Source organism: Prionailurus bengalensis, chromosome A2, assembly GCF_016509475.1.
Source record: "Prionailurus bengalensis isolate Pbe53 chromosome A2, Fcat_Pben_1.1_paternal_pri, whole genome shotgun sequence".
Taxonomy (NCBI): Eukaryota; Metazoa; Chordata; class Mammalia; order Carnivora; family Felidae; genus Prionailurus; species Prionailurus bengalensis.
Window position 1 is genome coordinate 52,365,609 of NC_057348.1, and position 25,025 is coordinate 52,390,633.

The window sequence follows — 25,025 nt, forward strand, 5'->3', positions numbered from 1 at the left end:
GACAAAAATGGTGTGACAAAAAAGGCTGCTGGCATCTCCAGGCTTAAGAACTGTGATGGAGATCAAGCTTCTGTTTGACAATAGTTTTAGCAAAACTCAGGGAGAGCTCTCATCGAGTCAGCCTATGTCACATGTTCCCTTACCCCCACCATTGAGGTCAGGGTGATGTGCTCTGGCTGTGCTTGGGTCACATATCCACCTCTGGAAGGAGGGAACCCCACCTAGCCATAGCAATGTGAATGGAGGAAGAGAAGTTCCCCAAATCAAAACTGAGGTGCTATTACCTGAAGAAGTAGAAATGAATTTCAGGCAAGCAAAAATAGCTTCCATATTTTGCTACCCTCATATCCTTGCTCAAAGCTGTGCCCCACATCTCCATCCAGGCAGCTCCTAATCATCCCCTGACCCTCAGTTCAAATGGCACTTCCTTGAGGAAACCGTCTCCAATCATCCCGAGCTGGCCTGAGATTCCCCTGAAATGTATGCTCCTGGCAGAACTTGTCACTCTGGGTTTATTTGACTACTGGACAGAAGCCTATCTCCCATGCTGGACCAAGACCATCTTGAGGTTTGTCTTGTCTACCACTGTGTCCCCAGAGCCTAAGACTATGCTTGGCGAGTAGAAGGAGCTCAGTAAATACTTATTTGAAGCACCACTGGAGGTTAAAAGCATATGGGAGCTAGTGGCCAGTGAAAAGGGGAGGGATGGATGGAAAATATCAAGGAAGATATAGAGGAAAGTATCAGGATTCCATGCTTGTGAGTGAGTGTGGGGAAAGAACCAGGAGAAGTCAGGGTGGCCTTGGGGAGCACTGTGTTGTGGGACCCCAGGATGGATGACCAGAGTGGGGGCAAGTTAGGGTAGAGGATGGCAAGTTAATCAGGAAATGCCAGCCCTGGGGAAAGAGAGAGGATGGTGAAGAGCAGGTCACTCTATGAGTCCTTGAGGGACCCAGAGGGAAGGGCAGCTGTGGCCCCATTCCCAGGAGGCTTTGTGAAAGTGAAGGCGGGGGGGGGGGGGGGGGGCGATGTCAGGACTTGGCAAAGGGAAGGGAGGGAGTCCTCAGGCATTGGGCTGGGATTGGCTAGGAGAGAGGCTTCTCTGGGACAATCTCTTAAACCTCAAAAACTGGAAGTAGGATGTCTTGGGGGTTCTGCCACCATCCCTTGGGTGTTCTTCCAGGCTGTTTCCCTTTTTAGTCATCTGTTTATCCAACTGTCCTTGCACACACATAGCCACTAGTGTCTCCAAGACCAACTCCTGGTAGCAACCCACCCCTCCCTGCCTACTGCAGGCACGCCCCCAGCCTGACACCAACAGCATTAGTGAGCTCTAGGTCAGAAGTTGTGGTCCCCTCCTAACAGCGCGGGAGGCTGCCCTGGGGGGAGAGCAGAGGAGGGGTAGGAGTCCACTATCACCGCCACCCACAATGGCCGGGCCTTATGACCTACAGAGAGAAGTGGGTGCCAGAGAAAAACAAAAAGGACAGACCAACAGAAGCAGACTGTAAGGCTGGAAAGAGAAAAGCCAAGCGGGAAAGACGGGTTGAAAGGGACTGGGAAACAGAGACCAACACAGGCAGGCTGAGGACCCCAGGCCAAGGCAGGGAAGAGGCCAACAGACCTAAAGAGAAGGAGGGAAGGAATGGGAGGAGGAGGAGGGGGAGAAGGGAGCGGGAGGCGGGAGGCGGGAGGCGGGGGGGGGGGGGGGGGGGGGGGGGGGAGTGGGGGGGGAGACGGGAGGGGGTGGGCTGGCAGGGGGAGGTAGGGAGGGAGGAGGGAGAGAAGGAAAGGAGACCGGGAGGAGAGGGGAGAACTGGAAGGCGGGATGGAGAGAGAACGGGGCAGAGGAGGGGAAGGCAGAGAGAGTGGCGAAGGCCAGCGGTAGAAGCTGCCGACTGGGAGGCCGCGGGGCGGCGGCCGCGTGGGGAGCGCGCGGCGCGGGCCGGGGGTAGCGCGGGCGGGGGGCGGGCGGCGGGCGGCGCCCCTCCCCGGGCTGGGCGGGCTCCCGGAGCAGCGCCCCGCCCCCCCCCCCCCCCCGCCCGCGCGCGCTCCCGCCCTCCTTCCCTCGCTCCCTCGCTCCCCCGCCCTGCCCCTTCCCCGCGTCCCTCCGCCCGCCCTCGGAAGACCGAGCGAGGTTGCGGGCGAGCCGCGCCGAGCGGAGGAGCCGAGGAGCGGAGGAGCCGGGAGCGCAGCGCGGCCCGAGCCCGGAGCGCACCGGAGCGGCCGAGCTGCCCGCGCGGCGCCCGCTGCGGGCGGCGCAGCCTGGGCCGCAGGTAGGAACGGGCGGCCGGCGTCGGGGCGCGGGGCACAGAGCCCCGGACGGCCCGGGCTGGTCGGGCTGGGCGGGGTGGGGGCCGACACCCAGATGCCAACCCCGGCGCCTCGCCTCACCTCAGGGCCGCGCGGAGGAGCCCGGGACGCCGCTCCGACCGCCGACGTGAGCCCGGGCCATGCCTCTGGGACGCGCGGGGGCAGGGGGACTCGCGCGAGGGGCGCGAGGGGCGCGAGAGTCTCGTGCCCCTTCCCGGTCGTGGGGCCCCTTGGATCCCCTAACTGGCGCTGGATTCTGTTCGAGCCGTCGAAGCGCCGCGTTCATTCCCTAGGGGACGGCGGGACTCCGGGAGTGAATAATACGAAGAGCGTTTGGGGGGCAGTGCGCCACTTTTCCGTGTCGAGGTCAGCTGCGCCGAGGTAGAGCCGTGCGCTTTATTTATTCTCCAAGGGCTCTGGGCGAGCGACTTGGGCATGGGGCACCTCCGTCCCATCCTGGGGCAGCTCAAGCTCTCAAGAGATGTTGGCTAAAAAGCATACTACAGCCTGGGCCGAGCGCACAGGAGCTCGCGCCGCGCTCTCCACTCCTTTCCTCCAAGCAATGTAGGGTGAGGGGAGTCCCCCAGAGGGCTGGAAGACAGTGTCCCCATGTCGCGGCGGAAACTGTTTTCACCTTCTTGTATCCCTCATTTATTCTCTGGGGATGGGTAAAGGGAAACTGCCTGCCACGGTTACTCCAGGGCAATGGCCATAGGGTCTCCATGCTCCGTCCCTTTGTGCCCACCATCCCCACGGGTGGTGCCCACAGATGCCCTGTTCTAGCTTGGCTTGGTCTTCAGATGAGGAACTTAGACCAGGCAGCTCACTACTAAGGCTCTTAGCTAATCTTTTTGCAAAATAGACATGGACCCCAAGGAGAAAATTGGGTTTTAAAAAGCCAAATGATACAGCCCTGTTTCTTCTTCCTGATATGGGTCTGGAGCACTCGCTCCCTCTCCCAGAAACCCCAACCTCATCCCCCATGAACTGGGGTGGAGGGGGAAAGCGCTGAGCAAAATGGCCCCTGAGCTTTGGTGACACCCCCAAAATCCATGGACTTTGGAGTCGACCTTCATTTTTCTGTGACACACAAAGTGGGTTTTTGGCAAAAGAGGAGGTGGTTGGTGAGAGGGGGTGTTGGGTGCTGGATATTGTTCAGATTTTTCTCTCTCTTTGGGAACTTTGGGGAAAATGTATACATAAGGGAGTCTGAAAAGCCTGCCCAACTCCCAAATTCCAGAACAAAGGAGATCAGTGGGAACTACAGGCAACTTGCACCCTCTGTCTGTCTGTCTTTCTCTCTTTCTCTCTCTCTCTGGAGCACTCTCTCAGGGAAGGGTTGACCCAGCCTCTGCTCTGGTTCTGGTTGGAGTGGTCTCAGACCCTCCCAGGCAAAGGAGGAAGAGGAGACATTGCCCTTAGAGGTGCAAGTCCTTGGAGGAGTGGGAGGGACTTTCCCCCAGAGCATCCAGGGCAAAATGGCTGAGCCTCTCTTGAGTCTCAGAAATAAATTGTCAGGCAAGCAGCAAACAAAGAAAGTGCTCTCTCTCTCTCCAGCCAAGGGCTGGCTCAGTGGCCAGGGCTTGGAGGACAAACAGTGAGTCCCAGGCAGGGGCACACAGCCGGGCTTGTCTGGCACAGCATCTGGAGAGTGGGGCGATTCCTAAGAACCACAACAGGAGAGAGGCAGCTGCTGTGGAGAGAAAGCAGGGACCATCTCTCTTGTGTGCAGCCCTTCCAGAGCCTGGAGATTTGGTGAGAAGTGGCCCACCCAAGAGCTGAGAGGGGCATCTGGAGGCCCAGGAGGAAGCACCTCAGAGGGTAAAGACGGAGGAAAGAGCAAGTCCATCAGAGCTAAAAGAAGCACAATTGCTCTGTCTCCCAGATTTCACATGCCTAGAGATCAGGAACTCCAAACGTTGTAATTTGTTTATGCCTGGTCCAGCTTCATAGCAGGCACTCGGCAAGTGTCTTAGAATAAAGCCTGCATGGATGGAAGGCAATGATGGGCCCGGCGTGGACCGACCTGTGATATCTGTCTGTGTCATGGAGCCAGGGAGGCTATGAAACATGGACTCTGAGACCAGAACCAGCCCTGAGTTGGCCTTAAGCTAGGGTGCTGCCATTATCTGGCCAGGTGACCTTGGGTAAGTTCTCATCCCCACTGGAAGCAAAGAATGGAGTACTGAAAGCTTCCAGCATGCCCGGCTCATAAGCCCTCTAATAACCTTGTGCAGCAGGTAGTATTCTAATCCCCACTGCAGAGGTAAGGAAACTGCAGTACAGAGAAGGGAACTGACTTGCCCAAGGTCACCCAGCTAGGAAGAGGCAGGGCAGGGATTTGAACCCTGCTCCTCTGATTTCCTGGCCAACAGTTTGCTCCACGGCTGGGTCTCTAGGCCTCAGTTATCACCTCTATAGAGTGAGGTGGAAGGGTAATGGTGAGGATTTAATGATTGACAGTGAGGCCTCTGGGTCTGCTGTCTGAGCAGTGGCTGCTTCTCTACCTTCCCAGCATATGCTAAGAGCTTAAATAAAACACAAATGTCAGGTGGCTTCTGGCCATCACATAAAGACACTGTTCCTAGGCTTGGCTGTGAGCTCGGCAGCTGAGAAAGAGATGTCCCAAGCCACCTGGAATTCAGAGACGTCTTTTTCCCTCCTCCCTTAGCCTGCATATGCATGACAGGCCCAGTGCCAACCAGTAAGCCTTGCCTGCCACCTCTAGCCCCCTGCATCCCAAGTCCATCCCCTTCGTCCATGGGAGCAGATGGGATGCCCGAGCCCTTCCCTGTCACCTGGCCCCAGGTGTACCCAGCTTCCACCCCAGCAGCCTTGTCCCTCAGCTGCACCTACAATGCCAAACCCAATTAGAGCCCCTCAATCGCCTTGTTCCCCGAAAGGAAACGGAGATGTGAGTGTCAGCTGGCCTGTTTATCCCGCATCGGAACTGCCCCTTCAATTTCCCTGTGCAGAGTCCCCTGAGCTTCTCTGTGCCCAGAGAACAGTGGACAGAGCACAGTCCCTGCCGTGATGAAAACAACCTTGAATTGACTCCAATTGCAAAGAGCAGCAGGGCCCCTCTGAGCGAGGAGAACAGGAGAACGCCAGCCGGGCCGCTGCTCCATCGCATTCCTTGGCACCAGCTCCTCAAATGGGCCCAGCACTGTGCTTCTTTCTGTCACCTTTTTGCCCCATTCTCTGAAGGTTGCTGGGAGGTGGAGGGAGAGAGTGTGGAGGGGGGCAGAGAGGGGCAAACGGCTGGGAGGACAGAGATAGACCCCAAAATAGGGCTTCTCAGGCAATGTGCCTCTGTGAGCTTTGTGAACATCCAGCATCTCTGCTCGGAGCTCACCTGCAGACCTCAGAGCCAGGGGGAAGGGGCGTGAGAGTTAGTGGGAAGCCCAGCTAATAGCGGGGATAAGGGCTGCCTGGCAGAGACGATAGGTGCAAACACAAGCTGTGATATTTCAGCACAGACTTGGATTCAGTCACAAACAGAAAACAAAGCAAAACAACACACTAAATGTTGTTCCAATGGTAATGTCATCATTAACAATAATAAGTAACAGTTATTGCAAGTCGATGATCTGCCAGGGAACGTGCTGTGTGCTTTACTTACACGATTGCATTTAATTTTCACAAAACCCTGTGGGGTACACGGAATTGTCCCTTTGCAGATGAGGAAACTGAGAAGAAGAGAGCTGAGGGCCCTTGCTGTGGGATTGCTAGGCTAGTAGGTGACCCTGGAGCCCAAGCTCTGCCGTACTGTGCTGACATTCCTGCCACGGAAGAGCCACCCCCCCCCATCCTCCCCCCAGGGTGGTTCGCTTGGCAAGGACCACACTCCCCATTTAAGGAGCTGCACAGTTAGAAAGCACTTCCCCGCTTTGTTTTCCAAGGATTGAGCTTTGAGCTTTGCTGCAGCTGGGGGAGTGGGGGTGGGGGTCGGTGGTGTTCTTTAGGGGAAGCCGAGGCATGGAGAGAGGAGTTTGTGCCCAAGGTCCCTGAGCTGCTAAGGTGCAGAACTGGGATTCTCACTCAAGTGCCCTGCCTCTTAAATGCTTCTTTTTTTTTTTTTAACATTTATTTATTATTGAGAGACAGAGCATGAACAGGGGAGGGGCAGAGAGAGAGGGAGACACAGAATCGGAAGCAGGCTCCAGGCTCTGAGCTGTCAGCACAGAGCCTGACACAGGGCTCGAACTCACAGACCGCAAGATCGTGACCTGAGCCGAAGTTGGACGCAAGTGCCCTACTTCTTACAGCAGATTTCTGACCTAGAGTTCAAATTCATTTAAAGCTGTTTTGAGTGTTGTGCACCCAGCCACCTTTCGCTAACTCTTAGGTATCTCCCAGTTTGTCAGCACCCTCTCACTGCTCTGGAAGCCATTGAGAGTGGCCGACGAAGTCATCAGCTCCGTTTACCGTGATCTGACATGACACGAAAGCGGCATCCAATTTGATGCAAGCTGCCTGCATCGAATGGCCTTCTATTTTTACATTTGTCACAAATTGGAAATTACAAGGAGGCCAGGTCTTGCAGAGGGATTGGCTGTGGCTCCCTGAAAGCCCAGGGTGTGCAGCCAGGTGGAACGGGCCACATTAGGGTACCTGGGACCCTCTTGGATGGGGCCGGATGGGATCCTGGCATGTAGAACAGGCCGGAGAATGCAGGAGTTAGTGGCCGCCTCGGACGGTAACCTGCAGCACTCTGCCCACCTGTCAGCTGCATGGTGTCTGCAGGATCAGCATTGCATGCCAGCTCCCGAGATGACTGAGCCCTGGCCAGAGGGACATTCAAGGTCAAAGATGCCCTGAAAGACACTGACAGCAGGTTGTTTTCATGGCCTTATTGTTTGGTGAGGAGGTTGTGTACATGGAGAGGGCAGCAGCCACGGGAGGTGAACATTTGGTGTCGGTATTGCAGTTTGCTGGAACTGACTGCTGATCGTACGCTGGGTCATCAGAAGAGTACTTTGCAGTTGCAGAAAAATGTTCTTGAAGCTGTTCTGCCTTTTGATCCTGTATGAAGTATTCCAGAGGAAGAAAATATGGTCCTTGATATCCCGGAGAAGAATCCTCTGTCGAACCAAAAGAGACATTTTTTTAAAGCTTGTTTTCTCGTAAAGCCCAAGTTAGAATGACCTTGACTCCAATGAGGTCTCTTTGTACACATGTGAGTACACACACGCTTAATAGGTAGAATTTGATAGTCCGAGTGCTTTTTCCGCTGAAGTTTGCAACAGCCCTAGGAGATCCATGTGAAGATATTATTATTATTACCATTATTGTCTCTGTCCTTTGGATGGGGAAACTGAGGCTTAGCAAGCCCTGAACACACTTATCCCTGACCTCTGGATTCCCAGCTGGTGGTATTCACCTCTACTAAACCCAAGTCCAAATTCACCAGGTTGCCCCTTGAGAAGTCCAGTCAAGCCCAATCTGCAGCAGACAGAACACCAAGCAGAGGGGACTGATTGCAGGATAGTGTGGGAAGGCATCACCATGCAGTTTGGGAGAACAGGGCTCTGGCAGAGTTTAAGCCTTAGTTCCAGTTCTGAGCTCTGGCCAGAAGCTAACATGTCCTCAGTTATGCCCAGAGTTTGTGAAGTCTGACGTGTGCTCATTTGGCTAGGGGGCCCCCAGTGGTGGCCAGATTTGGGGGGGTGGTGGTGCTGGGGAAGAGGGAATGATTGATTACTCTCAGACACCCGCATGAACACAAGCATGCTTCTCTAGATGGATTTGGGTGGAAACAAATAAACCAGGAGCCCCATGAAGTTGTCTAGAAGGATCTCAGGGCCTTGGTAACCAGGAAGCGTGTGGGGAAGTATTCATAGGTGCGCCTTGGGTTGTCTGGGACCTACTGGAGGAGCAGACTGGGTGGTTCTGAGTCGTTCCCAGCCAAGAGGGTAGGAAAGGGGAGGGAGTCCATCACTCATTCTGGCCATTACCTTATACCCTGGAGATTATGAAAAATCACAAGTTCTGGGAGCTTCCTTCTGGGGTTGGGGAGGGGGCAGGGACACCTGACAGTTTGACTCATCCTCTTGCTGGTGGCCAGCCAGTCCCCAACTACTGAGTATGGAGTGCCCCCTGGGCACCAGTCCTGGGCCATCTGAGGTTTGTGAGAAGGATGCTAGGGATTGGTGGGGGGGGGGGGGGTTAGGTGCTACTGTCCCCATTAGTCAGAGGAGGACCTGGAAGCTGAAGGAGGTGGAGTCACTTACCCTGCTTTGCACAGCAGAGTTTCAACCCAATCCTTGCTGATGCCGACCCCCATGTACCTTTTCCTGTTGCCCATTGCCTCTGGAATGCACCTGGGTGGAGGTCATAGTAGAAGAGACAGGGGCTCTGACTCACTGAGGCAGAGTGTAAGCTATATTAAACAAGCAACCAAAGCCAAAGGCTTCTGTGCCCTTGATTCTGAGGTCCAGCTCCCCTGCTGCGTGAACCCCTTTGCCCCTTTGCTCCCATGTCAGATGTTTTCGGAGCTTGGGATCAAGGTCTCACCCATGATTTTTGTTTTTTAAAGTCGTTTTGGGAACAGGGAAGAAGTTATCATACTGAAGAGTATTATGTGAAGATGGAGTTGAAATGTATACATTTTTAACAGGTTGGTAGCAAATGATCAGATACCGACAAGCCCTGATTTTGAACTCTGACTGTGATCCAGGCACTGAGCTGAGCAATTGACAAGCAGTGTTCTAGGATCCTCAGTAAGGAAACTGAGGCCCAGGGAGCTCACGTGGTTGCCCAGGCTCGCTTTGCTGACACGCTGCAGAGTTGTGACTCAGATCTGGGTCTGCCGGATCCCTGAGGCTTGGGCTTGCAGTCCAGGCAGGCCTCAAGCCTGTAGGGGACAAAGGGTAGGGTCCTTCCCCTCTCTGGACTTTGCTTTCTCAGCCCGTAAAGCCAAGAGGTTTGGACTGGACTGGACCATGGGCTGCTCCCCAAGCCCGGCGCCAGCTCTCCAGGCAGGGGAAGGGTGGCTGCACACCCCGCTTCCTCCTCCATTTCCCCCATAATAGCCTCCTGAGACTAATGACTGGGGAAGATAAGAGCCCTTTCTCCAAATGGCAGTGAATGCCACTAATGACAGAGCAGATGCAGCACTGTTAATTATGCCGCGGGTATTAAATGAAAATGCCAACCCCGGAGGAGTTTAATAGTGCCGCTGGGCTGGCAGTGGCCATGCCTAAAAGCGGTGCCATGGACCTGCGCCAAGGCAGAACAGCCCCCTCCCCAACTGTGGGGCCAAACAGGAGCCACAAAGCTTGTCTACACGGGTCCCCCTCCCCAGCGTGGGGTCCGCAGTGGCTCCTTGGAGCCGGGGATGTCGGTGGCTGCTCTGGGACATTTTTGCAGAGGCCTCTGGGGGCCTGGATGAGTTGCCTTCAGGGGCAGATGTGGGCAGACAACTGGGCCAGATAAAATTTTGAGCGCCTTCTGTATGCCAGGTCCTAGTTGGGTTGTGGAGACAAATCAGGTATTGTTTCTGGCCTTTGACGAGCTACTCACAGTCAAAGTGTATGTTCCCTGTAAATAGAAATGCCATGTCTTCGGGAGTCTCTGGGGCCCAGCATAGTGGGACACGTAGTAGGTACTTACCTCTTGCTTTCTGTTGTCTACAAGGCTTCTTCAGTGAGAGCCAGAGGCCACACGTGTGGGGGCCAGAGCACGATCAGCTGTGTGCTGAATGAGGCCCAACAGGCAGGCGGACTGGCTCTCTTCTCTAGGCACACCAACCTAGCCTTCCTGGACAGCTGGACTTGCCACCTGCGGGGTGACCATGGACAACATTTTTGCCCTCCGAACTTCAGTTTACACATCTGTAAAATGGGGAGAGTTGGGGCTATGATAGCTGCAGGCAAACTTGTGTCTTTTAAGCATCCCCAGCTCTGAACCCACAGGGTCACAGAGATTGCATAAGCATCTGAAAAGTGACATTTTGGTGGGCAGTTCAGCAGAAGGAGAGACTTCGGTCACCAAAGGTAGCTTCTGGTTCTTTCCTGTGGACTTAAGATGTCACTCAGACCTCTGTCTGATCTCCAGTAGCTCCAGACCCCTGCCTCCTGCTTCCCGGACCTGGAAAATTGTTTCTTAGGTTTTTCTAGGCCAGAGAAAGTCACAAAACCCACCCATTTCCGACACCCTTGCATTACAGATGGGTAAACTGAGGCCCAGAGAGGAGGACCCCTAGGGCCGCAGGTGCTAGGACCCAGAACTTCTAACCCCTAACCCAGTGCTCTTTCCCCTTCCCCAAGCCAGCCCAGCTCCACTGTTGAGAAATTATTAAATAGAGTTGGTGGAAGGACTCTGGTTGCCGTGACAACGGAGCCTGTGTCCTCGGGAGATAATGGCGTTGCACAGGCAGAGTGATGTGTGTTGAATGCTGATTCAGGACCTGCTAGAGTGAGTGAGCAAGAGTGCAGAGGGGACAGTGTCTGGGGTTTGAGCTCCCCAAGAAGGAGGCTTGGGCTGAGTAGGTGGGGACAGCTGTGGGGACACTCGCCTTGCCTAGTTCCATCGCTCCCACAACCTCGCACAGAGGGGTAATTACCTCCCCTTCGTGGAGGCACGAAGTAGGGCCAGGAGAGGTGAAGTGACTCTTCACCCAATCACACAGCCAGGGGAGAGGTGGAGCTGGGATTTAAATCTCAGGCTGGTGCCGGAAGTCTAGGCCCCAGAGAGTGCCTGGAGAGGGCACCCAGAGGGGGGGGACAGGTTGGTGGGACAGGGAACCAGAATGGACCCCACTCTGAACCCTGCCCTCTGGGCACCTCAACCCCTCTGAAGACTGCTGAAGAGAGTGCTCACAGAGATCCTGATGGGCCAGGGGTGACAATCCCAGCCCAAGAGGAATGGGTAAACAGTATGGCAAGGTGGCTACCCCTATCAGCTTTGAAGCCAAAGTCAAACCCCGCCCTGCCGCTTCCTAGCTGCGTGACCCTGGACAAGTCACCGTACCTCTCTGAGTCCCCGTGTCCTCATCTGCAAAAACGGAGACAAAATAACGGACTGAGCTCATAGGATTGTTCTCAGACCAAATAAGGTAAGGGAGTTAGAGCGTCAAACCCTGCTTGTGAGCGTAGCTCAATCAACAGTAGCTATAATTATTGACCAAAGAGGAGAGGCCAGGAGAAGAGCCCGCTCCCAGCCATGTATCAGCTTGTAATTCGGAAGAGTGGAACTGGCTAAAATGAGTGTGAAAGTGATAAATAACAGAGCTCTTCGTTCCAGGCTAGTGGGTATCAGTAGAACAAATGAACAGCCCCCATCACCAAAAATATACATAAATATTTTGCATTTGGAAAGCATGATTGATGTACCTCACTGCAGTGCACTGTCCCTAAAAGCCCATGTGCAAACCACGATGGGGGAAATTGCCTTTTCTCTCTGCCAGCTATCTAAATGACCCCATGCTGTAAACCCTTTTGGAAAGTGAATACTCTCACCCACGCTCGTCAGTTCTCCCTCTCACACAGCTGGTGCAAAATATTGACTCCCCTAATAGGGGATTGGAGAGCATGGGGTTAACACCCTGAGAAACCCCAAAGTGCATCATTTGCATGCTGGCAAAGATGTGATGGAGCTGGCAGACAACCCCACTCCTTTTGGGAAGCAGAAAGAGGGTGCTGGATTCAGGCATTTAGCTGTTTTAAAAGCAGTGGTGAGAGCTGGGATCCTGATTACTTGGACGCAAGCAACCATTTTGTTTGTTTCCGCAAACCTGTCTGAGGGAGATCCACCCCCGGGGATAGCAAGCAACCTGCTTCTGGATACCCAGAGAGGGAGGGTCATTTGTTGGCTGCTGATCCTGGGGCTGGGTGACAGGGTGTGAAGCAATGAGCCCCAAGACCTTGGACTCCCACTCCTCCAACTTGGCCAGGCAGGAGAGGGGTCAGGGAGACTCATTCAGTGGACAAATGAAGACAGCTGACATTTAACCAGGATTGGAACGAACGTGCTAATTGCAGGAAAGGTACACATGTCCACTTCAGGAGTTGTGTTTAATGAACAATTTGCTCTGAGAATTTGATTTGATCAGCACTTCCCAGTGGTTTGCACCGCTCTTCTTCTATTGATTGCCTATAGGTTAAGATAACGGTGGCATTCTGCCCAGGACTTTTTCCCACAGCTATCAAAAACAAAACAAAACAAATAATACTAGCCCTAATCAAGTGATTTATTATATCTGCCAGGTAGCAAGCATTTACTCTGTACCAGGTTCTGTGTTAACCACTTTACATATTAGCTCATTTAATCCTCATAGTAGCTAAAAGTAGATACCATCGCCTCTGTCTGAGAGAGGTTGGGTGACTAACTTGGGTCACACAGCATCTGAGCTGAGACTCAAAACCCAGATTTTCTTGCCCTCAGGGCCAGTGCCCTTAACCACTACCCTGTTCTGCCTGCCCCTATCACAGCTGACAGATCAATCTCTGAAGACCTTTGACCTGTTCAGCAGAAGTTATTCATGACTTCCTTCATTGTCCATGGACTTCGGAAAACTCGCTCAATAAAAATCCCGTTTTCCCAAGTGGGTAGGTTTTTCTTGCTGCATGTGATTTTTCACTTTACAAAGAAGGGGAGATTCGTACTGTAAAGATTCCTTTAGAAACCTAACTGCATGAATCAAGAACAGATGCATTGGCCAAAGTGAGCATTCATGTGAGTCTTTTAAAAAATAAAATCAGCTTTCTCTTGTGGGAAATATTTGAGACCCAGGAATCTGACCCTTAATCAACTCTGAAAATACACACCCTCCTCATTCTCGCAAAATATTCTAAAGCAGAGTCTCTCAACATTTTTTTTTAAATCCAACTGAGCTTGTATTAAGAGAACAATAGGATTTGTTGTTTCCCAAATATAAAATTACAATACTGAATGTGCCTTTTTGATGCTCCCATCCCAGTGAGTTTTGCATATCTCCGCTAGGGAAGGGGAAAGAGTAACTTTGTCCTTCTACCGCTTAGGGGAAGAGCTTTCTGGAGTGACTAGATTGCACCATGTATGTTAAGATTGCAAACTCAAGGTCCAGTGAAGGCTGGGCAGGTCAAACAAATGAGTAAAGAGGGCAGGGATGAGATAATTATCATGGCGGGACTTACAGTAAACTGGGAAACACATAACTGCTCCCTCCCCCCAGTCCCTGCAAACTGAAGTTTTAAAATTCTGATACTGCTGAACCAAACACTTACAGGGGACCCGTTCGGCCCCGCAAGCCATTAGTTTGAGATCCCTGCTGGTTCTTATTGTGACTTTGTATGATCTTGATCCAGACGGTCTATCTTTGGGGCTTCAGTGTGTTCATCTCTAGAATGGAAGCAACAAAGCCTGCAGAGTGGAAACAGCGCCCCAGGTGTGGATGCTCGATAACGAACTGTGGAAATGCCCAGAAGTGCCATTCTGTGAAGCGGAGTCAGCTCTCCATCTAGGCTGCGCGTCTGCGTGTGACTTATTACAGATTATCACTTAGTTCAGCCAGTCCCTGCAGTACTGTGTTTTCTTTTTTCCCAAATCTGAGTTTTTTAAGGGCGTTTATCCTAATGCCCTTCAGAGTCCTTCAAGCACATCATGCACAGGAGAGAATGCTTATTTAACCCCCTGGTTTTCTCACAAGTGTGTCTTAAAAGGCAAGGAGTGATGTAAAAGAACGCCAGGTGGTCAGCATGTGACTCTTATTTCCTGATCTGAATTAATCTTTTCTGACCAGTTGAGCTGGGGGGGGGGGGGCGGGGGGAGGTCTTTTCAGAAGAAGCCCCCGGAGTGCAATGCTGCAGAATTCCACCTCACCAAGCAAGGAGCCAAGAACAGTAGGAGGAAATCCGCAGCCGGGAACAGCCGGGAACAGGACTGTGAGGGCCCCGAGGCTGAGAACCTTGACCTGTTCTGCTGTGGGCTCCCCTTGTGCCTGGCACAGGGTACTTCCCAGTAGGTGCCTCGAGCCCTCCTGAGGACACTGACTGATGGTCACTGACAGTGAATCCAGTGAGACCAAATGGAGGAAGCCAGTCAGGCAGGTCCGGAAGCCTGCGTTCCAGTCAGAGCTCCTTAACCACTGGAGACCGCAGGCTCTGCCAACCAGCTCTTCCTGCTGAAATATAGGCCCCCTCTTTCCTTGGGTTCTCTGGAGGCTACAGTGAGATCACAGAGTAGAGCCTAGTGCAGCGTCCGGTTCAGGAACAGCACCCTGACTCCCCTCCCTCTGCTGTCCTTACTTTTTTTTCCTCCCGTCTTCCTCCTGTGGCCCTGTTCCCACCACTCTGTACTGGCCTCTCGCTCCGGTTTTCTTCACTCTCCTTTCCCCTCCTCCTTCCTGCCCTCCTCTCTGCATCCCTCCCCACTCCTAAACACCCAAGGAGGGCTGGACCCTGGACCCCAAGCACCTGCAGGAGCAGCGGGCGGCCTCCCCTCCAGGGCCAGCCGAGGAGGCTATGTCGAGGCTCTCCTTGCAGGAAGCACTCAAGAGCCCACTCCTGGGGTGTACGCGTCTCCTCCGGGTCATGTGACCTCATGGTGGCACCCTGAACTGGCTGCAGTGGAAGCATTTACGCCATGGAAATCAACCTTCTGTTTGCCCTCCTGAGGGCCCGTTGGTGAACTCTGGCACACTGCTGCTTTGGAGACCAGTGTCACCTTCTCCTACGCAGACATTTCTTGAGGACTTAATAATAACAACGTCCCCTGTCACAGAGAGGGACATGGGATAGAGGGGGACAGAGGGTGGAACTCAGTGCAACACGTTTGCATCTATCACTGAAGTGCTATGGGGGAAACAGGGCAAGTGGAAGACCTGGGTTCCATTCGTACAGAGGTGACAATGTCGCTGGGGGGATGAGACTGGATAGAAGTCAAGGTATGTGTAGCGACAGGGCCTTCGCCTTCACCCCCACCGTGAACCCAGCTCAGTTACTACCCTCCGTCCCCCTTCTGCTGCCCCCCTCCCCAGGTGCCAGACTCTGGCCAAGTCATCAGACCAAATCCCTCCACCTTAAAAGGCTCTGGTGACCCCCAAGTTTCCCCTGGTATCCAAGGTGGGGAAGGGCAGTTAGAAGCAGAGGCTCCGGAATCAAACTGCTGCCTCCTGGATCTGGGACCACAGGCAAGGCGCTTTCCTGCTTTGAGCCTCAGTTTCCACATCTGTGCAGTGAGAGGTCAACATGATCATCTGTGAAATGCACTAAACATATTAAGCACTCGATAAACGTTCAGTTTGGTCACTGCTCTTACTACAGGACATGGTGCACCCCCTTTTCCTACATTTGAAACCCCTTATTGCTGCTTTTCCCCTGTCTAGCCACACACCCTGAATAACCCCAGCTTCTAGCCAGCCATACCAGGCTCCTCACTGTCCCTAAAATACATTATGCGTCTTCACCCTGTTCTATCTGCCTAGAATAGATCAGCAGCCAGGCTTGGGGTAAGGCAAGGATTCCGGTCCTGCTTTTCTAGCTGTAATTATAAAGAGAACGTCCCCACTTCTGTCCCCATCTGTCAGGGGGACAGAGTGCCATCCTCTCCCAGTTGCCTGCTGAGGGGGCCATCCCTCCTCTGGGCTGAGGAAGAACTTATCACAGGGATGCTGGTTACCTGTGGCCCATCCCCCAGTCGTCCCAAGAGCTCAGTGGCGGGCAGGGCCAGACTCCAGCTGGTATCTTTGTCCCCCTGCACCCAGTGTGGGACCTGCTCCCCAGAGGCACACAGTCCATGCGGACAGGATTGGATTGAATACTGCCTTGACAAGAGGAGGTGCTCCGTCGGGCTTTGCAGACATTTAGGGGCCAGGGCACATGTTAGCAAACCACTGATTGAGCTAGATAAGCAGGGTGAGAGGAGAATAAGGATGCAGATCAGAAGTGTCATTGGAAGGCGCTGTCTGCCTCCTCTCCTTGCACTCGGAGGAGAACCAAGGCACAGAGAGCGGAAGGGACTGCTAGAGATCACACAGCTAGTAATGTGTGGAGTGGATTCCCACAGGGGCCTGCGACTCCAAAGTCTCCAGCTAGCCACGCTCTCTCCTTGCCCTGCAGACGTGGCCCCGAGGGCCAGCTCCTTGCTGCTGCACACAGGGCACATGTGTGCAGCTGGAGGAGAGCTGGGGACCCCCGGAGGGGATCACAGCCCCTTGGGGCTGGCTGCCTCCCCAAAGGACTCTAATTAGACCCCTGGGGCCTGGCAAGAGCTGCTCAGCCTGGATCCCATGTGGTTGCTTGTTGGCCCCTGGGATACCGGCGGGTTTGCCCAATATGACCGTGGGGACGTTAGCCTCTTACGGAGCCAGACCTCAGCAGCCTCTTGGGTTTCTTAAAAAGAGTGAGAGGCCTTGTCCTTGTGGGGGTTTTCCCTGGAGGGAGTTGCTTGCTGGAGATGGGCCACTCTTACACACCCCAAAGGTGGCATGTGGGGGTTCCACAAGCATCCCACTAGAGACAGCAGAATAGAGTGTTTAAGAGCGTGGACACAAGAGCCCAGCTTCCTGGGTTCAATAGTTAATACATATAAATCATTTACAGCAGGCCTTGGGCATGTTAGTAAGGGCCTAACTCACTTCCTTCCCCCACTCTGAGCTCTTTTTCTTTCTCTTTGTTAATGAAAAGTTGTTTTTGTTGCTTTTGCTGCGTGCAACCCCAAAGAAAGAGCCTTAACTCCTGGAGTTTATTCCACCGTTAAATGGGTCTGTTAAGCCTCTAGCAGTTATAAAGCTGATTTTTTTTTTTTTCCTCACTCTGGTTGTTGGGGCAGGGGAGGGGTGTGTTCTCTGGCCTTCTCCTATATTCTGGTTTGGAGGGCACCCCGGAGAACTGGACCTGCAGGCTCTCAGAGGCTGCAAACAGAGGGGGAGGGCTTGAGCCTGGGTTTTCTCATCTGCATGGGGCTGTGAGTCTGGGGAAACTCATCTGTGTGAGTCACATCTCTTCTCCTCAGTATCCAGCAGGCAGGCATGAATAGTAGTAAGGCTACATATAAAGGCTTCAGAGAATTTCACACAAGCCCCTGTCTGGGAGGCACCTGCTAGGTGAGCTGACACCACCAGACTGTGAGTCAGCGGGCCTGGGTTAAATCCTGTGTGACCTTGAACAGGTCATTTGACCTCTCTGAGCCTCGGTACCATCATCTGCGAAATGGGAGCTAGTAATCATTGTAGCTTCAATGTATTTAGCACTTGCTGGGCCTGGCACAGCACTAGAAAATTCTAATCCAGTCCTCACGCTTTGTGAAGTGGTTACTGTTGGCCCCATTTCCTGAAGAGGAAACAAACACTTGGAGAAAATAAGTAACGTGCTTGAAAATCACAACAGGATGCTGTGAGGCATAGGCATTCAATAGATGCTCTTGAGAAATGCACCCGGGTCTGTAAATGACCTCTCGGGTATGTTGAGGCAAGTCAGGAGTGTGCACCAGCACAGACCTGCTTTCTTTCATCTCTTAAGTATGAATGTGTAATGAGCTGGGGGGTCTAAAAGAATCATACCGTTTGTGTCCCGTGTGACCTTGGGCCGGCCACCAGCCTTCTCTGGGCCCTGTTCTTCATCTGTAGACTGCTGGGGTAGACCAGGTGTACTAGTGTGGAAGAGACTAAGTCTCAAACAGGAAGGAAGTTGCATAGGCCCTAAACCCCGCTGGCTGAGGGTCCAAGGAAAAGGGCTAGCCGTCTAGACCTGAGGTCGTCTATTTTGCCTGCAGCTCTCACCCTGGTGAAGATTGACTTGTTGCCCACCCCCACCCGACTCAGGGGAGGCCTCGTAGGCCCTCTCCAGCTGCCCCCTCTCCATCCGAGCACCTTCTTCGGGGAACCTTCCCTGGCCTTCAGGGCAGTCGGTGTCAAAGGCTGCCCACGACACCGGCATCCATCTGCACGCATCCAACCTCCTTCTGACCTTCCGCACATGATGATCAGCTATTAATTGGTCCTCGTATTTGTGCCACATTTTTCAATTACAAAGCACTTCCCCGGCCATTCATCTCTTTGAATAGCAATCCGAGCTGCTATTTACTGAGCACTTCCTGTGCGCCAGGCCCTCTGTTTTCACCAGCCTCTCTCCACGCATCATCTTGATTCAGAGTTTCACAACAATCCTGTGAGGTACAGGAGTCCACATTTACAGATGAGGAAACTGGTACTCCAGCACGCTTACGTATCTGGCCCCTGGTCATACAGGGATTTGAACCAAGCTCTGTGGAAGAATCAGGGTCATCCCTAACCTAGAGCTTCCAAAGCTGCCCTGGGCACCTGAATGACTGGGTCCTTGTTAAAACGCAGCTTCTGATCCTGTGGGTCTGGAGTGGGGCCCAAGGTTCGCTCTTTCTTTCTTTCTTTCTTTCTTTCTTTCTTTCTTTCTTTCTTTCTTTCTTTCTTTCTCTTTCTTTGTTTTTAATGTTTATTTATTTTTGAGAAAGAGAGAGAGAGAGTGTATGTGAACAGGAGAGGGACAGAGAGCGAGGGAGACACAGAATCCAAAGCAGGCTCCAGGCTCTGAGCTATCAGCACAGAGACCAATGTAGGTCTCAAACTCACGATCTGAACCATGAGATCATAACCTGAGCCCAAGTTGGACGCAAAACCGATTGAGCCATCCAGGCGCCCCATAAGAGAATCACACTGGATAACGATGCCCCGGGTCAGTGAACAATCTGAGACTGCTTTACAGTAGCCCCAGGCTGGCAAGCCTCAGTTTTCCTGTCTGTCAGATGGATGAAATAGCTTTTGGCTTATGGAGATGGAATGGGGACTGGATGATATAACACCTGTGAAATGCCTGGCACACAATAGGTGCTCAATAAATGCTGGCTCTTCTCCCTTGATAGGAGCTGGCATGGGTCTGGATACACAACAGATGCTCACTAAATCTAATGAGCCCAGCATTTTCCCCCAAAGCAGAGAATAAACTGCATTATGTTTCCCTTTGGAATGAAGCCAAACCCAATATTAATTTTTTTCTTGAACCGCAGAGTTCCAAAAAGAAATAAAAGCAAGTAGAGTGATTGCAGTATGAAGCAAGCCTCTGTAATTTCTGTAATTACAGAATGGGAGCAAGACAAAGCAGGAGTATGCACAGCGTCATGGGAGGGAGCGGGGGCCCCTACTATCAAGCCTGCTGCTCCCCCCCTTGCCTTCCTGGCTCTTCATGGTGCCCCACTCGCTCTGAGTGGGTTCTGGGCCCACCCCCGGACCTGGACAATGGCAGCCCTGAGACACTGGCCTTGACCTTTTGGCCTCTGCCCAAGTCTCCACCCCATGCAGCCACCAGTCCCTCTGATGCAGTGGGACAGAGGGAGGATTGTCCAAGGAGGCTGCCACACACTCCCCTCCCCCCAGCCTGCCATCTGTGCAGGGGGCTGCTGACAGCCAGTCTGCTAGCAAGGCCTGTAAGCCCCACCTCCAAAAGAGAAACCCGGTCAACTCCTCACCACCTCTGCCCTAGCTGCCACCATTCAAGTCACTGTCCTCTCTCCCTGGACTTTCAGCCTCTTAATGCCCCCCCCCGCTCCCCCCCCCCCCCGCCCTTCTGCAGCCTCTTCTGGGCAGAGTGAGACTTTTAAATGTAAGTCAGATTTCCCCCACCACTTAAACCCTCTACTCTCTTCCATCCCGTTTAGAAGAAAATGTGAACTCCTTGCTGTGGTCTCTGAGACCTTGTGTGATCTGGCCCTTGCCTGCCTCTGACTAGTTCTGTTCCCTCCTGTACTGGACTGCAGCCAGCCCAGCCTCCATGCTGACTCTCAAACATGCCAAGCTTATTCCTGCCTCAGGGCCTTTGCACTTGCTGTTCCCCCTGTTTGAAATAATGTATCCTAGAGAGTCATATTTCTGGCTTCTAATGCAAACTGAAAAAAATTTTTGTTCAGGCCAAATAAAACAAGCCCAAGGGCCAACTTTGACCCATTTTGCCAGTTCTGATCTAGAGCTTCCAAACTACATTTTTTTTTTTTCTTATAAAGCATTTCCTCACTCAGGGGTTGGCAGAGGTATTCTTTCTGCTTGGTTTGGCCCTGTTTTTAACGATGGCTTTGGGACTTGGTCTCAACGTGCACATCGAGGAAGGAACATTTTCATGGGAACATGTTCATGGAAACATTTTCACCACTTTGCTGCCTTGAGTCTCTTTCTTTAACTCCTTCCCAGAGCCTCCCTGTGTGAGTCTTCTTCTCTAATACTAATCTGATCATATTATCACCCCCGTTGCATCCCTGTAACTGGCCCCTAAGTTCCTTAGCCTGGCTTTCAAGGTCCTTCACAAACTGACCTTCCTATCTTCAAACCTCCCTACTTCTGTTTCTCCACCTGGGATGCCCTTCCCTCTTTCTGACCCTGATGAACACCTATTCAGCCTTCAAAACCCAGTTCCAATGTCCCCTCATCTGGGATGCCTTCTCTGGTTGAATTAAATCATTCCTTCTAGGCCTACGGTGTCTTGTTCGTACACTCTTGCTGCACGTATCATAAGGTATTATGATTGGCTGTAGACAGAGATATTTCTCCTTCTAGGCTGTGACCTTGTCAAGGTCAAGGACCTGGTGTTGTTAATGTTTGCAACCCAAGTGTCCGGCCCAGCTCCGTGTACACATTAGACCCTAGTAAACATTTACAACATGGAATCTTTCTGCTGGTCCCTGTTAGTTCACGGATTCAAACTCCGGTTCAAAATGCAAAGTGCTAGAAATGATTGTCCCATCCCTGTTTCAGCACCCAGCATATGCTGAGTAAGTACTTACTGAAGAAAGGAAGGAGTGAATGAGTAGGTGAGCGAAAGTGGAAAATGGGTCACTTGCGGTCACACATTAACAGTGCCCTTTAGAATGTTAACTTCGGTGGAATTCAGCTAACATGGGAAAGTACTAAGGAGGAACACGTAGCCAGATTCTTGGTCTGCGGAATATCGTCACCTGATGGGGAAGATCCAGAAGGCTCTGGAAGTGGGCCTTGGAAAAATGTCCCAAATCACGAGGTGGTGAGAGGCATTCCTATTACCCATTGCGTCAGCAGGTGGAGGAGGGCTGCAGAATGGCACTGTACAGGCTGGTGAAGAAATGCCTGGTCTCATGGCGGTGGGTCCACAGAGCCATCTCAACACTGAGCAGCCCCTGGCGGCAAAGCGCAGGAACCTGTTTCGGGAAAGGGGAAATAGCAACTGGCTAGAAGGTTGGCTCCTGCTTCAGAGAGCATTACGTTTCTAGAAAGACAGCCAGATTCCTCCTGTGAACTTGAACATGCCTGTGCTTTCCATGTGCCGTTTTTCAGAGAAAGGGAGCGACAGGTTAACCAGCTGGTGTCAGGAATGAAAATTGGCAAGAAGCTATTCTTGGGGGCTATTAGCCAGGCCGCTTCTGAATGTGCTGTCTGTAAGCATCGGGCCCTAGGCTTTTTAATGAACAGGGGCCCTTTGATCATTTTCCTGCCATCTACTAGATGCTTTGGACTGTCTTTTTCTTGCCAGACTTGACTTATTACAGAACGGTTCTTTATTTTATTAACTGACCACACAAACGTACCACTCCCACCTTCGACTGGCCCAAGGTGATCAGCTAGACCACTCCTAAGTTGGTATACAGAGAACCCAAAGCATGGAGATTTGAAATTTTCATTAGCTAGTTTCCCCCTGGAGGCTAAGAGGACTATTTCCATCGGTCTGAAAATGCTGAAAGTCTGTGAAGGACCGGATGATACGCCCTCAATAAATGTTAGCTGCTCTTAGTAGTGGTATTGTCATCGTCACTACCACGATGGCCTTCTGGGAAGCTGTGACACCTAGATTTGGAACCACAATCCGCACACATACAGAAATAATCACAGTGATGATGAGGGCTGAGATTTCCTAAGCACTCACTCTGAGCTAGGTATTCCTTCCCCTGCTCTACATGCATGATCTCATGTAACCCTTCACCGCCCCATTTTACAGATGAGGATCAAAAAGGGGGTGGAACTTGCCCAGCGTTAGTAAATGTGAAGGGGAGCTGAGGTCTCTGATGTAGCCCCAGGGCCGTCTGTCCCACTGCCTTGCAAGCCAGAGGGCCTTCTCCATGGGGATCCCCAAAGAAGCACCAGTTACATCAGTGCGTGGCCTTATATTGTTACCTTCACATTTTGCACGTCTTCCAAAAGGAAGGCTGTACACGCGGAGACGTGGCTCTTCAGAGGGCAGTTACAGGCATCTGGCTAAATCCTTCTCATATTCTGAAGATAGCATGTATGCCTCTCTCATGCTGAGCTCTTCAAGCAGCCATGGACTCTGATCTCTCTGGCCTTTGCACGAGGTGATGCTAAATGTACTCATGGAGAGGGTGGTGGAATAAACCGCCCGGCGAACCAGAACTCTGCTTCCTCCCGACCTTCCACCTTTCCTATGTGTCAATGTTGAATGATTTTTTCAAAGGACATACACACCGTGTTTCCCCCTTAAACACACCCTGCCATCTCCCCTGCTTTCTGGGAGTAGGCCAGAGGGGCACCTGTCTGCCTGCCTGCCTGCCTGTCACTGTCTCTCTCCCTGAGTGGTGTGGGGCAATCTGAGGCCCCAGTGCACAGCACCGTAAATTTTAGTTTGGTTTGACTCTCTGTGGATAATCAACAAATGTATCCAGAGTGGAGGCCAGAAGTTGTTGTTCCCGTAGGCTACAGAGAACTTGGTCAAGTGGTAAGGGAGCAGAGATTCAAGACTTTAGCAGGAATCCTCTGAGTCAATGGTAGCAAACAGGAAATTTATGTTACCGCTATGGGGATGCTTTCTTTGTCACCTCTAAACACAGGTATGTAACCCAGCCTTAAGAAAGCCTGGAATGGCAGACACAAATGCTTCCAAGGTTCTCCATCTTTTTTTTTTTTTTTTTTTTTAGTTTCTTTATTTTTAGAGCGAGAATGGGTGGGGGAGGGGCAGAGAGAGAGAGAGAGAGAGAGAGAATCCCCAGCAGGTCTGCGCTGTCAGTACAGAGCCTGACGTAGGACTCGAGCCCACGAATTGTGAGATCATGACCTGAGCCCAAGTCAAGAGTCAGACACTTAACCGACTGAGCCACGCAGGTACTCCTCTCTCCATCTTTGGACTTCTGATTTCCTTCCTTCTCAGCAGATAGATGGGAGAGGCTGGTCTTCTTTCTCAGTCTCATGCCAAATTCCCAGGCTAGGAGCTTTGATTGACTAGCCAGAGTCAGGTGATCAGCCCTGGTCCAAGGTGATTGGATCCTTTTGGACAAACATGGTGGCTGGAGCCCACAAGGGTAGGTCATGGGGACAGTAAAGGGCATCACTGCTTTGATAGTGAATGGCTAACTGCCCCCGCCCACAAAAGGGGTTCCATTTTAGCCTCCCCTTTTCCTGATGCTGCTCTCTCTCTTGCATATCCCAAGACTTCCTGGTAGACAACAGAATGAGCTACCATCCCTGACAATGGGAGGTCACCCTACCTGAGTCTGGAGTTCCTTCTGATGGCGCCAGGCCCAAGTCAGGAGCTAGATGGGCATCTGAGACAAGGCTGTGGGTCATCCTTGAGAACAAGAAACAGGGTTGGCAGTAAAGTTTCGATGGCCTGAAGGTGGTCTGGTTTTCTGTGAACTCTAGGAAGAGACAATGGTGTTTGGTAATGAGGACTGCGCGTGAGGGGCTGTCAGGTGGGTGCACAGCCCCCAGGGTCCCCCAGTGGGGCAGCGCTGAGGGAGGAGGCCGCACATTGCTTTGGCTCCCCTCCTACATCTCAGACCTCAGACCAGTGCTTCACACATTCCTGTGAGCCCTGGGGATTCCATACATTTATTCTGCATGGTTTTATTAATTTAAAAATGTCTTATAGAAACTTAGAAATGTAATTTTTTGCAGAAATTTAGAAATAATTCTAAAAATCCAGAAAAGCACACACACACACACAAAGGAAATAAAAATGACTCTTATAAACTAATCACTGTGAATACCTTAGGATATATCCCTTGGGTTTTGGAGGGTTTTTTTAATGAACAGATTTGGGGGTGGGGAGTGGGCAAAATTAGGATCATACTAAATGAACTATTTTGAGGTCTGCTTTTTTCACTCCATAAAACAAGGTACCGTCTCACATGTTCTTAAGGTGGTCTTTTACAACATTTCTGCATGTTTGGTTGGAGGATGGAGAAAAATCTCGGCTGAGTTCGCCGGCTCCCATTTGGGCCCTGAGGAGCTGCGTCCTCTCTGTCGCCTTCTCTTTTCCTTCTCATAAAATGATGGAGTGACATCCTTGCCTTGCCCTCAAGGCAAGGTCCTGAGAGGCAGCAGGCCCCTTCCAGCATGTTCCCAGTGCCCCGTGGCCAGCACCACACTGCATGGACTCACGTGGTCACCCAGCGGGGGCGCTCAGAGAGAGGCTTCCCGCACCCCTACCGCCCTCCCCCCAGGGCTGCCCATTAGCCACTGCCTGCCAGCTCACCAGGGTCCCTCCTCATGTCTGCTTTTCAGGATCCCACCCAGGGGCTGCAGAGGGCACTGCTCTGGAGCTGACGCACCACTGAAAATCATCAGGTAACATCTGTAACCAAAATCATTACAACCATTTGTGGAGTTCTCTCTGTAAACCAGTCAGGTGAAAAGTACTCTTACAGCTATTAAAGCTTAGTTTTGCCACCCTTCTACAGGCTAGATAAGATTACTCCCATTATATAGATGAAGAAACTGAGGCTAGAGCAATAAAAAACAGTGCTTAGGGTCACTCAGCTTGTAAAAGGCAGACTGGAGATTTGAATCC

At 52.2% G+C, this 25,025-nt stretch overlaps 1 protein-coding gene across 1 annotated transcript in view; it reads left to right on the plus strand.

Moving 5' to 3' along the window:
- Nucleotides 1–2,189: 2,189 nt before the first annotated feature.
- Nucleotides 2,190–25,025, plus strand: part of SLC6A1 (solute carrier family 6 member 1) — a 43,348-nt gene continuing 20,512 nt past the window's right edge. Inside the window, exons 1-2 of the mRNA XM_043588128.1 lie at nucleotides 2,190–2,276; nucleotides 24,740–24,802. The gene's annotated coding sequence lies outside the window, so the exon portion shown is untranslated. The remainder of the gene's footprint in view (nucleotides 2,277–24,739; nucleotides 24,803–25,025) is intronic.